The sequence below is a fragment of the Macrobrachium nipponense genome, chromosome 40, assembly GCF_015104395.2.
Source record: "Macrobrachium nipponense isolate FS-2020 chromosome 40, ASM1510439v2, whole genome shotgun sequence".
In the NCBI taxonomy this organism is placed as follows: domain Eukaryota; kingdom Metazoa; phylum Arthropoda; class Malacostraca; order Decapoda; family Palaemonidae; genus Macrobrachium; species Macrobrachium nipponense.
In genome coordinates, this window is record NC_061101.1 from 24,494,447 (window position 1) to 24,509,295 (window position 14,849).

The window sequence follows — 14,849 nt, forward strand, 5'->3', positions numbered from 1 at the left end:
ATATATAGTATATATATATATAGTATATATACATATAATATATAATATATATATATATATATATATATATATATATATATATATAGTACGTATATATTAATAACAATCCTAATAAAACTATGAATAATGATTGAGAAGAAGGAGAGTGTGTGTGTGTGTGTGTGTATGTACGTATATGTATATGTATATGTATATGTATAACAATCCTAATAAAACTATGATTAATGATTAGTGATGAAGAAGTGTGTGTGTGTGTATATATATATATATATATATATATATATATATATATAATATATATATATATATATAACAATCCTAATAAAAATGCGAATAATGAGTAATGATGAAGGAAATGGTGATCAATACAAAAATTAATTATTAATGGATGAAAAGTCACGGGAAAATGGATAATGGCAAAATAATAGTTCTACTCACCATAACTTTTGTTCTTTTCTCGTTTATCATTTCTGTATGGTAGCCAGTTGCATTGATCGACAGGCAAGTAGGCGTCACCTACAAGAGGTAGGGGGAGAAGCCGGCAATGTAGAAAACGTACGCCACAATTTGCGTTGGTAATACTAATTACGCCAAGCTTGATAAAAAGACGAGGACATTGCATCTTCTGTCCTAAGTCCACGGGGACACAGACCCAGTGGCCGTTACAGTTTTTCAGTCTTCTTGGCACTGCAAGCCACAGATATTTCACTTGTCATTTGTTCTGGGACAAGTTATGAGACAATTGTTGCAGCCCGGCTTCCAACAACAAGGGATTTTGCAAGCGTTTCACCATTGTTGCTGGCATCCTTCTTCAAAAGGTGAAAACCTGACATTATAATGGCGACTGAAAATCATCTTATATTCTAACTTCACCATGTCGACATCAGGCTGGCTGACATCCATCCAATTTTGGTGTATTTCGTGCAGTGCTCTAAAGGTGGGTACACACATGCGAACAGAACCTTGTATTGTAACCGCTTCTTGTAACAAAAACGCAAGTGTGGACGGTTCCTCGAACCCGAACCCCGAACCCGCGAGGTTCGAGGCGAGGTTCGCCCTCCGTCCCGGCAATTGTCGGACGGGACCTGTATTGCACGAGTATCAACAGAGGTTGCTGAACTTGTTGACACCGACTATGAACAAGGCCGTCCATGGTAGAGTCCCTTGTTTTGGTCAGTCAGAACATAAACATATGTCTACCATGGCTCGTTGGAGTGAGGAAGAGGTCCTTCAATTTATTAGTTATTACGAAGAAAAGACTTTACTGTGGTATGCAAAACACCAGAACCATTTTAATAAAATACGTCGCAATGATGCATGGATAGATATAGCACAAAAAAGGGGAAAATCGATGGAGGAATAGCTTCTCTCATATGTCTGTCATTTTTCATAATTTTAGGTCCTACCAGTTTTATAATATTCTCAAAAACTGTCCAAGACATCCTGGTAAAATTTTTGTAGTGGCCAGAAACTTCTTGGAATCTCATGTCAACGAGTAATTCCCGACCACTGTATTCTACCCTTCTAGTATATAACCTTGATTCCCACCATCTTTTATTTCGCTTCATCTTCGTTAAATAATGTATATAAATATACGCGGCAGCTGCTACTTGCATGGTGGCCATCGTCGGTAGACAACCAGGACAGACTGATGATCGCAGTGGATTGTAATGAAGTTACGTGCTTAACGTGGTTACGGTTCGTCCTCAACATTTTGACACCTTTAATCGTGTATATGCGTAACTCAGTTACACATACAAGGTTCGGCTCTCATGTGTGTACCCGACTCTAAAAAGTTGCCGGTTTGGTGTGTGTTCTCGAGAAGGGTGTATTGGCTGGAACAAAGGGCAGATGTTGTATGTGCTCTTAGACACACTCTAGAAACAGCCCCTATTATTTTCCCGTTGTTGGAGTTGGTTTCCCTCTGGTCTTTTATTGTTGCTCCTCCTTAGAAAAAACTTTTCCGTGGCAACATGGTGTCCTCATGGCGGTTATTGCATGAATGGAGAGGAAGTCAGTCTTGTGGATGTTATGTCATTGCCCTTGAAGGTAACAGAGTAGCTCTGTGTCCATTTGCTGCTTTATTCTGCCTTAAAGTTAAATCATTTCCTTTTGATGGGCTATCTGCGAATATTTGTCTGGAGGTACGAAGTCGGTCATTTGTAGGGTAATTCAAGGAAATAACTCAGTACAAACTGCAAGGAACGTTCCCGCGAACACGACAGCCACTAGGGATTGGGGCGTCAAATGTATTTCGTCGTGTTTAGTACTAGCCCCTGGGGGTTAATTACAGTCGATCCCCAAAAAATAACGGTAGAGTCTTAATAAGCAACCCAAATACATACCAAATACCATAGGAAACTGTAATTTCCAAAGAAATACCCAACGCGGAGTTATTACCTAGATCCTTTTGTAGTGCCCCACTGGCCTATACGTCTGGAAGATCATATTAATTCCCTCATCACCCACTTTGGGAAGACACTCAAGGTGGTGGTACACATGCCCACACGTTTTGGCTGCTGTTGGTACAGTAAGTTCCAGAAGTGAAGCGACAAATCTCAGAATTGATCGTACTTCTATAGAAACTCATGGGATTGCCAGTTATTATATTTTATTCCAATTATTGTCATCCTATTTATCTGATAATACGTATCAGTGACTAACTGTATAAGCGCACAAAGTATTTCCCCAGTGAATAATCAATGTTAGTTCAGTAATTGTTTATTAATAGAAAAAAAAGAATTTCCCCAAAGAAACATCTGCGGCTTCCAAAGTGTGATATGAAGTGTTCACCATAGAGTGGCAGCAGGAACCGTGTGCATAAGCATTGGCCTAATATTTGTAAATTAACTTTCTACTTTTATAGCGTTATATCGAAAGCTATTATGATTTCTTTTGATAAAGCACAGAGAAAGTTTAGGCATCTGATTAAATGAAATATAAATAAGGCAAGTTGGTGTAAAAAAAAAAAAAAAAAAAACAAAAAAAAAAAAAAAAAAAAAAAATGAAATCCTAGTTAGGTGCGCGTTTAACGTTGGTTACATGGTTAGGCCTATTTCAAGAATCAAGGAAAATATTTTCCAGCTTGTTAGCTAATAATTTCATGGAATTTCTCGATTGTGCAAATTTGTGCATGCGGAATTGCGTTCAGGGTCGCACCAAACAAGTATTTTCGTAGAGGTTTCCACTTTTTTTTTTTTCAGCTGCATAAGTGAGACTATTCTTGTCCATACGGTCTGGAGTGTGAATATACTTAGCGAGCATTATTTTAATTCGAGTATCCCCTGTTATGCTCTCTCTCTCTCTCTCTCTCTCTCTCTCTCTCTCTCTCTCTCTCTCTCTCTCATCGACGTTTTTTATCTATCAGGAATAACCAGAGGTCTGTTTTAAGAATCGAGCACTAGGCCTATTGGTCATGCTCGGTGCTTCTTTATATATATATAGATATATATATATATATATATATCATATATATATATATATATATATATATATATATATATATATATATATATATATAGTGTGTGTGTGTGTGTGTGTGTGTGTGTATTTATATATAATGTGAGTGTATAGTGTGTGTGTGCATTTTCACGTATTTACACTTACATGCATACATACACAACCCCAAAATACTTCCCCCTGTATCCAAACGTCAACAGTGAGACAGACAGACACATCACGACTTATATTTAATTAGCTTAATTATTTTTTTCCCTTCCCCAACTACCCGGGTAGAATATTATCCTTTTGAATTATTATTATTATGATTATTATTATTATTATTTATTATTATTATTATTATTATTTATTATTAGTTTTATATTAAAAGTAAAAGGAGTTCACAGAATTGATTCTATATAAAATTCTTTCAATTCTCCTTATGATTTGTCTTTCTGTCACGCTGGTATTATAAAGCAGCTGGCCATATTCATTGTCCTGTGGGTCGTCAACGGAATTTCGGGCTGGTGTTATCAAAGGCAAACCTGGTTATCAGGACATGGCTGGGTCGTCAGGGGTCTGACCAGTGAAATACTGGATAGACCCCTGACGACTACGGCTGTTCCCGACTACGAGAGTATACCTGTTGACGACCCCAGCCTGTCCCTGATAACCTGTTGCCTTTGATAACACCAGCCCGAAATTTCGTTGACGACCTACAGCACAATGAATATTGGCCAGCTGCTTTATAATACCAGCGTGCCAGAAAGACAAATCATAAGGAGAATTGAAAGAATTTTATAAGAATCAATTCTGAGATTTCTGCCATTATTTTTAATAAAAACATGTTTGAAAGAAGGTCTGTTTCCAGCATATTATTATTATTATTATTATTATTATTATTATTATTATTATTATTATTATATTATTATTATTATTTCCCACTGAATATCCTAGGCTTATTTGTAGACCCATTATCCCAACTCCCTATTCCCAACTCCTATTACATTCAACCGCTTGTTATTATACACAGTGTTTGATTAAAGCTGCCACTTTCACCTCCACTACTAGAGGAGGCTGCTCCTCATCTTTCTGTTCCGTTTTTGCTGGTGAGCAGCGGTGATGTGCGTCAAAAGCATTGCGTGTACTTGTGTGCATGGTTATAGAAATATGACTGACCGTCTATGTGAGTGTATGTGTGTGTGAATGTGTATTAAAATGGCTGTCTAGCTGTATATCTACAATATGAATATGTGTGTATATACTTTGTGTATATATATGTATATATGTGTGTATTGTATATATAGCGTCACTGACTGTCCTGATTTCGTCCCCGTCCACTTGGACGGTGGTTCGATCCCATGGGGGGACGAAATTATTATCAACAAAAAAATTCCCCTTCGGTACATATATGAAAATATCATTTGGGAGTTAAAGTGATAGATATAAAGGACATTTGTAGCTTGAATTGATATATAAATGGATCACGGTTCGATGTGATAATTATTCATATATATATATATATATATATATATATATATATATATATATATATATATATACATACTGTAGATGCACAGCTGGACAGCCATTTTAGTACACGTTCACACACACATACACACTCACTTAGACAGTCAACCATATATATATATTTATATATATATATATATATATATATATATATATATATATATATATAGATAGATAGATAGATAGATAGATAGATAGATAGATAAATATATATATATATATATATATATATATATATATATGACACATTTACATATATTTATGTGATTATATATGATATATACATTATATACATTTATATATATACATATAAATATATATAATTATGGGCCTTTAGCGATCGGAAGCGATCTCACCCCTGGGGCATCCTCGCCAATGGAGTGTCATCGAATGGGTTTTATTTTTGCCAGGGATGGACCCTTCCCCATTCTCAGCTCCAATAGCTAGCCAAGAGAGATGGAATCTTCCTCCTACCACACCAGGATCAAATATTTTGCACGCACTGTATGAGGCATTGAACTTACGGGTTACGCCATCAAAGGTTTCCACGAAATTACGGGGTTTTATCGCGCCAGGTTGCCACCAGTAGTCTATGCAATATTCAACCCATTAGCATTGCTAAGCCATACTTTGCATACAGAAAAGGCCATGAAATACGGGTTTTTACGCCACGCCAGAGGTTTGCCACGGTAGTAGTATGCAAGTATTCAACCCATTATGCATTGCATAAGAATTTCATACAACCAAAGCATTGACTTAACCGTACGCCAAGAGGTTCACCCGGTTAGGGTACCATGCGCCATTGCATAAAGTGTATATTCAAGTATTCAACCCATATGCATGCATAAGCCATAAACTTTGGCATAATTGAAAGGCATTGAACTTACGGGTTTTTACGCCGCGCAGAGGTTGCCACAGTAGTATATGCAAGTATTCAACCCATTATGCATTGCATAAGCCATACTTTGCATACATGAAAGGCATTGAACTTACGGGTTTTTTTTACGCCGCGCCAGAGGTTGCCACAGTAGTATATGCAAGTATTCAACCCATTATGCATTGCATAAGCCATACTTTGCATATATAAAAGGCATTGAACTTACGGGTTTTTTACCGCCGCGCCAGAGGTTGCCACAGTAGTATATGCAAGTATTCACCCATTATGCATTGCATAAAGCCATACTTTGCATACATGAAAGGCATTGAACTTACGGGTTTTTACGCCGCAAAGAGGTTGCAAATAGTATATGCAAAGTATTCAACCCTTATGCATTGCATAAGCCTACTTTGCCTACAGAAAGGCATGAACTTCGGGTTTTTTACGCCGCCGCCAGAGGTTGGCAAAGTAGTATATGCAAATTATTAAACCATTAAGCTTGCATAAGCCCACTTTGCATATATAAAAGGCATTGAACTTACGGGTTTTTAGCCGCGCAGAGGTTGCCACATAGTATATGCAAGTATTACCCCTTACGCATGATAAGCCATACTTGATACATGAAGGCATTGAACTTAGGGTTTTTTACGCCGCGCCAGAGGTTGCAGTAGTATGCAAGTATTCAACCCATTATGCATTGCATAAGCCATACTTTGCATACATTGAAAGGCATTGAAACTAGGGTTTTTACGCCGCGCCAGAGGTAGTTGCCACAGTAGTATATGCAAGTATTCAACCCCTTATGCTTGCCTAAGCCATACTTTGCATACATGAAAAGGCATTGAACTTCGGGTTTTTTTAACGCCGCGCCAGAGGTTGCCACAGTAGTATATGCAAGTATTCAACCCATTAGGGCATGCATAAGCATACTTTTGCTATATAAAAGGCTTGAACTTTACGGGTTTTTACGGCCGGCGCCAGATATATGAAAGGCATTGAACTTACGGGTTTTTTACAAAGGCGCGACCAGAGGTTGCCACAGTAGTATATGCAGTATTCAACCCATTATGCATTGCATAAGCCATACTTTGCATATATGAAAGGCATGAACTTACGGGTTTTTACGCCGCGCCAGAGGTTGCACAGTAGATATGCAAGATTCAACCCATTATTGCATTGCATAAAGCATACTTTAAAGGCATATTTATGAAAGGCATTGAACTTACTGGGTTTTTAACCCGCGCGCCAGAGGTTGCCTTACAGTAGTATATGCAAGTATTAACAACCCATTATGCATTGCATAAGCCAACCACTTTGCATACATGAAAGGCATTGAACTTACGGGGTTTTTACGCCGCGCCAGAGGTTGCCACAGTAGTATATGCAAGTATTCAACCCATTATGCATTGCATAAAGCCATACTTGAGCATATATGAAAGGCATTGAATTACTTTCGGGTTTTTACACCGCGCAGAGGTTGCCACAGTAGTATATGCAAGTATCAACCCATTATGCATTGCATAAGCCATACTTTGCCTACATGAAAGCATTGAACTACGGGTTTTTACGCCGCGCCAGAGGTTGCCACAGTAGTATATGCAAGTATTCAACCCAGGAGCATTGCATAAGCCATACTTGGCATATATAAAAGGCATTGAACTTACGGGTTTTTACGCCGCGCCAGAGGTTATAAATGAAAGGCATGAACTTACGGGTTTTACGCCGCGCCAGAGGTTGCCACAGTAGTATAGTAAGTATTAAACCCAATTATGCATTGCAGAATACTTTGCATACAAGAAAGGCATTGAAATTAGGGTTTTTACGCCCCGCGCCAGAGGGTTGCCACAGTAAGTATATGAAAGTATTAAACCCATATGCATTGCATAAGCCATCTTTGCATACATGAAAGGCATTGAACTTACGGGTTTTTACGCCGCGCCAGAGGTTGCCACAGTAGTATATGCAAGTATTCAACCCATTATGCATTGCATAACATACTTTGCATACATGAAAGGCATTGAACTTACGGGGTACGCCGCGCCAGAGGTTGCCACAGTATATGCAAGTATTCAAACCATTAGCTTGCAAGCCATACTTTGCATACTGAAAGGCATTGAACTTCGTACGCCGCGCCGAGGTTGCCACAAGTATTGCAAGTTTCAACCCATTAGCATTGCATAGCTATTTGCATACATGAGGCATTGAACTTACGTGGGTTACGCCGCGCCAGAGGTTGCCTTACAGTAGTAGGCACTACTTAAGGTTCTTTGTAGCATCCATCGGTCCCCAGCTTCAACCCCTTTAATTCCTTTTACTGTAGCTCCATTCAAATTCTCTTTCTTCTGTCTTGCTATCCACCTCCTAACAATTATTACGTAGTGCGACAGCGAGGCTTTCCTCCTGTTGCATTTTTCAAACCTTTCCATTTTCAGTTTCCCTGTCAGCACTGAATGACTTCATAAGTCCCAGCGCTTGGCCTTCCTTACCATTATTTATATCCTACAAAATCTATATATATATATTTTTTGTTTTTTCCTTCACGACTCTTCACTTGCAGTGTTGCAATGCGCAGGTTAAGAGACAGTGGCCATCATCAGTGCTAATTAGAAAAAGAAATGTTTAACATTTTCATTCTTCCTTTTGTAATTAATTTTTCTGGTTTAATATCACCCGGCAGTGTCCATCACAAATTCGTGGTCTTTTGTCTCTTTATGAGAGCATTCATCATCTCTCAGAGTTCTGGGTATTTTCGCACATTTATTCCCTCAACGTCCAGGTTATATAGATGTACAGAAAGTCCAGAAGTGAAGCGACAAATCTCAGAATTGATCGTACTTCTATAGAAACTCATGGGATTGCCAGTTATTATATTTTATTCCAATTATTGTCATCCTATTTATCTGATAATACGTATCAGTGATTACCCCCCCAGAAAATGAATGTTCATAGGACATCAGACGAACGTACTTTACAAGCTTGCAAACTTTAAGACCCAAACTTAAAAAGTGCTTGTGATACACCTAAAAAGTACCCGTTTTCGTGTACACTTTTAGGTTTGTGCAAGCCTTAAATATGCTTGAAATAAACCTTAATAAAAGCCTTGAAAGAGCTTCAAAATACCATGGTATAAACCTTCAAAAAGCCCTTACAGAACCTTAAATAGGCTTTATAAATGCCTCATAATTACCAAATAAGTGCTTTTAACATGCTTTGTACAATCCTGTACAGAACCTTAAATGGGCTTTATAAATGCCTCATAATTACCTCCTAACTGCTTTATACAAACGTTGTAAGGATATTAAACAATCCTTATACGTAGAGGCCCTGAAAATGTGTTTACATGAACCTTGCAATAGCTTTGAATAATAATTTTCAAGACCATAAAATGAAAGTTCATATACCTTACAAAAAATAACTCGGGAGAATGAAAGTTTTAATCTTGCTTATCATTTATTTTGCACTGACATGTTCCAGTGAGGACTAACACTGTACAAGTAAATAGTCAAATAATGTGGCCTAGCCTCTGTTTTGTATATAAATAACCTACACATGTACTAGATTGATTCTTACCTCAGTAACAACAACCTCATTCCATAAAAAAATTACAGTAAAAAAATTATATATAAAGTATGCATGTACATACTACATACATACATACTCACATGAGACTTGTGCTAATGGACAGCTATTTTTTATAAACACACATACACATAAAAATAGTCCGTACCATACTGAAGTTTGCAACCACTTCGAATGATACAAACAGAAGATGAGAGATTCAAATATATCACATCTCACCAAGCACATGAACCATTTGTTTTGGTTTTATTTCTATTTTTCTTTTGGTAACAGATATATGCATGTACAAACACTGAAAATATACATGAAATAAACCTTATAAAATATGCCAATATGTAGATACATATAAAAAAATAAAAAAATAAAAACATAATTTGATGCACACTTCCATCTCCCTTCCTCTGTGGAGTCACTGATTTCTTCCTCATAATTTTCACTGAAGCGGTAATAGCTGCCAAAAACTGACTGTGGTACAGTTCCACCTTTTCAACCAGATGCCATGACACAATTCAGCCATGCCTCAACCTCCACAAACAATTCAAGTCGCATCCTGAAAAAGAGTGAGATATAGTAGTTTTTCCCTTTTTCCCTCTCTCTCGCAATAGGCATTATGTGTTACTGTAGCCTACAGTGTTTTTGAACTGGTTTTGCAAATCTTTTATTCAAGTTAATTGTACCTTATTAGTAACAACTAATTAACAAAAAATAATATACATGAATATACCAGTTCAATATAGGGTAGGGCTATGAAATTTCACAAGATATAATAAATTAACTGTTCTGGTAACTCACTACTCAGTCCATTATACTGTAATAAGATAATGAACTTGCAGACCCTGAGAAAATATAAAGCTATACCTCATTCCTTTTATCCTGAACCGTGCAAAAGGCAATAGCCCAGGAGAGTTTGTAAGCTGAATGCTGATTTGCTGCTACCGTACATTTACAGGTCTTAATTATTTATTTAATTTTTGCATTGGTTTAACAATACAGTGCTTTATCATATTTCATAAAAATTTAAAGGTAATATTATCACAGCATTGAAACCTACAATGAGTTTTTAAAAAAAAATTATTTGGTACTAGAACCAATCCCTTTCTCAATATTTACCATGAGTATCTGTTCCTCAAACACTAATTGCACCAACATCACCCATTACTGTTCTTTCAATGCTAGAGGTCCTCCAGTAATGAAATGATAACTCTAGGGAATACTCCACGCGTTATTTTATTTTCTTTTTCCATAGAAATAATCCCCCCCCCCCAAAAAAAAAAAAAAAAAAAAAAACTTTTTGCTAATTCTTACTATTAGAGCCACATGAGCTTATAAAAAATTAGATGCCTAGAATTAAGGAGAATAGTGTATAGAATGCATAGATAAGACACTAAGGGAGGAAATGTCTCATAATGAAAATAATGTTGTTTAAAGTGGAGGTTAGGTTAAACAATTTAGGTTAGGCTAGTACATAAAATTTAGTGTCCAAATAATGCTTTACAGATGCAGAGGTTAGTTTAAGCATTACAGGTAAAGAGGAAAAAAAAATACATTTTGTATACTAGGCTAACCTATAACACTTAACCTAACCTGTGTCAATTAAGCATTACTTGGACTTGAGGCAACTTTAAACAAAATTATATTTGCTATTTGATATTGCCTCACTTAATGACTAGCCTAGTATCTACGCTTCTATACACTATTGGTAAGCGTTAAGAATGCGGGATCCACTGACCATTAATGTACATAATACAACCTAACCTAATATTACTTAATCTAACCAACATAGCCCACGTTTATCATTAAGCTGAGTTTTATTGTAAATTTACACGAGGTTAGGGTTAAAATAAGCCAAATACAAGTTAGACTATAGTTCTAGATAAAGAAATTGAGAGGATCCCACATTCTTTACCTTTATGTCATTTAAAAAAACAGCTTCTTGATGTTATTTTAGATGTGTTTTAATAAATTCAAGTGGGGCAGACCCTCCAGCACCTCAGATGTCCTCGAAATTAGGAGGATATAGTTAGTTTAAAATTGTCCTCCGGTACCCGAGCTTCCAATTTCTGGCACTCACTTAACTTTGGGATCTACCTTTTATAAGCTTGCACAGCTTTGATAGCCTAGTAAGAATCACCATGTTACCAACCTTTTATTTGGTTTATCTATGAAACAAAAAAGTAAAAAAAAACCTTTGTCGATAAAATAGGAAGTAACCCTTTATTCTACAACCACCCAACAAGCTTGGGGGCCCTATGGGAATATGATATTGTTATGATACAATAAAGTTTGTTCATACTTACCTGGCAGATATATATATAGCTGTATTTTCTGAAGTCCGACAGAATTTTAAAAACTTCCGACACACGCAGTGGTTCGGCCGAGGTGGTTAGTACCACCCATTCCCGCCTGCTGGGAGGCGGGTATCAGGAACCATTCCCATTTTCTATTCATAATTTTTATTTCCACTGTCCCCTGAGGGGAGGTGGGTGGGTACTTGAATATATATCTGCCCAGGTAAAGTATGAACAAACTTTATTGTATCATAACAATATCATTTTGTTCATGAAACTTACCAGTCAGATATATATATAGCTGAATCCCACCTTTGGAGGTGGGAAGGGACAGAGAGAAGGATTTTGGGAAACAAAGCATGCAGATGATTTACATCTTGGTTCCACCTGTTAGCATAGCTGGCTTCGTGGTTACTGCAACGTAAGTCTGCTTGTGCTACTAGAGTTGCCAGCGAGTGAGACCTATATAGCTGGTGCACTCCAGATGATCTGTCAACAGGGGCGAGACCACGACGTGACTATGACCATATTGACCATACCATGAGGGCTAAGAATTAAAATAATATATATATATATATCACCACCTGACCACCTAGCCAAAGTTAAGGTGTTTTAACTAAGGCTTAAGAGTTAAGAAGTCGCCGTTGTCGGCGACTCAACAACTAAATTAAGAGCTCTCCAACCATTTTCTACAGGATAGGCATGATGTGGTACTTCTTGCCCCCCAAGATTGTGTCTGCAGACACGTATGGCCCTAGCGCGCAGCAGATCTCATATGCCATCTTCACATCTCGCAGGGAGTGTGAAGTGAACACTGAGTTGCTTCGCTAAAACATGGTACTCAGGATGTCTGAGTGCCATGCTCTGTTGAAATGCTTCCGAGGCCGCGCCCTCACCTCGTGAGCATTCAGATAAAAAGATTTCAAATATTTGTGCAAACACAATGAAGGAGCATTTTTTGAAAGAACTCCTTAACACTAAAGCCAGGGTGTTCTTCGATATGGGCAAGTCTGGTCTTTTTCGGAACACTGCAGATTGCCCGAATGACTTCGACTTTCTTGAGTTTTATGTAGATAAAACTTGAGAGACCCGACAGGGCACAGGACTCTCTCTGGCTCCTGCCCACTAACTTGTGCAATCCTTGCTTCCAAGCTCCTGGCCCAAGGACAAAACGGGTTTCCATTCTTAGGCCACAACGGAAGGCTTAGAGAGCACACCGCCTTGTGTTTTCTAAAGCCAAAACTTGTGACGATGGCTTAAAAATTTCACTAACCCTCTTAGTTGTCTCTAGGGTGGTTAGAAGAAGGCCTTCCTGATCACATGCAAGAAGTTAACAGGTAGGAGAGGTTCGAATGCTTTGACATCAAGAACTTCAGACTACGTCTAAGTTCCATATTGAAAGCTTCGATCTGGACATGCACAGTCAGTCCGTCCGTACTAAAGTCAGGTGACCGACCAGTGACCAGTCAGACGAATCAAGGACAGCAAGGCTGTACCCTGAAGACCATAAGGCACTATTCTTCGCTGAAGGATGAGTGTCTGGACTGCCTGGGCGATTCAATCTAAGCAAACCTTGGGGTGTATCAACGCAACCCAACGTCGTCAGCGAATCACTCCTGACTCGAGCTTCTGGTGCCAGAGAAAGGAGCGAGGAGCAAAAAGGCGATTCAGTCCCGAAGGAAGAATGCCTGACAGTCCAACCTGGTCTCATGTTACGGACGATCATCGGGGGTGTATAAACGCAACCGACTTCGTCAACAAGAAACTCAGGGCTACTATATGTCGCTGATCTCGCACGAGTGTCTGACTCCGAGAAAACAGGTGAGACAAAAAGTAGATGGTGAGCGAGTTTCGAGATTCCACAGAACTCAAAGATCGTGAAGGGCTTTGTTGTTTGACAGACGCAAATCTCTGAGCCAAAGGCCGTCAAACAACATTTTGCATATTCTTTAATAGTTGTGACTGCCAGCTTATCCCATTCTTCAGACGGAAATGGAAGACGGTAATCTTATTCCTGTCAACATCTCGATAGTCTGAACGTAGTCAGACTCAGAGCGGAGAGGTTATAGGTACCTTTCGAGTTAGAGTAGACCGACTCTCGGAAAAGGTCCTTGGAAAGTGAACTAGGAAGTATGTGACCTCTGTGAATCCAGGATCCTGAAGGCCAACATGGGGCGATCAGCGTCATTGTCGCTCCCTGTGACGTCATAAATCCTCTTATTACATTTCCTAAGCGATTGAAAAGGGGAAAAGAGACTAAACATCCATCCCCGTTCAATATCATAGGATGGCGTTTAATGGTACCGATCCCGGATCGAGAATAAGAAGCCTCTTCGTCCTCAACATATCGAAGAGAAGAATTGCAAAGGGCGTCCCTAAAGTCTACAACTCTCAACTTACTTCTAAGAAAGATTCCACTCGGAAGTGTATAGTTTGCTGCCTTCGATCGAGACGATTCGTACGGACTTTTGCAATCCTGTAACGAACCTGTAGAGGATCGTTACATTCTACGCCTGTTGTTATAATAGGCTCTTTCTCGTAAACTCGAACAAGGACCGAGAGAAGATACTTCTTAAGATATGAGAGAGCTGTGGAATATCAGAGTTGATCTGGACACCTGGTTCTCAAAAACTCGTTTCGAGGACTGGAGGGACTACCGAATCGCTTTTACTTCTTTCAGATTAAGATCCAGGACATCTGAAACCCTATCCAGATGTCCGGCACCTTCTATCACCTCAGGTGATAGACGCACTGAGAGATGTTCAGAATCATTCCTAGATCTAGAATAATATTTCAGTTTCCCGTTAGGAAAAAACTGTGGTCTGAATTGCAGTCTATTCGGGGAAACAAACTTCTTCAGGAAGGAAATGGTCCCCAGCAAGCTCATCCATTCCCTCCCCGAGTATGCTTACTTCCCTAATAAGGCTGCGCTTTGCCTAAGCAGGAGAGCAAATAAAAGTGCAATGTTGCGGTAGACTCGTAGTTCCATACCGTGCGGTAACGAGCACCGAAAGGATTAAGAGATAACTTTGTTGAAACATAGTAAGGCAAAACGAAATGCAACGTTTTATTCATTCACGTAAGAAAATCCCCTCAATCTTAGGCTAAAGTCCGTGATTGTAGGACAGATATACAGT

At 38.6% G+C, this 14,849-nt stretch overlaps 1 protein-coding gene across 1 annotated transcript in view; it reads left to right on the forward strand.

Moving 5' to 3' along the window:
• The window catches only part of LOC135212322 (glutamate receptor-like), a 50,736-nt gene that overhangs the window by 253 nt on the left and 35,634 nt on the right, over positions 1-14,849 (forward strand). The gene's annotated exons all lie outside the window — the stretch shown is intronic.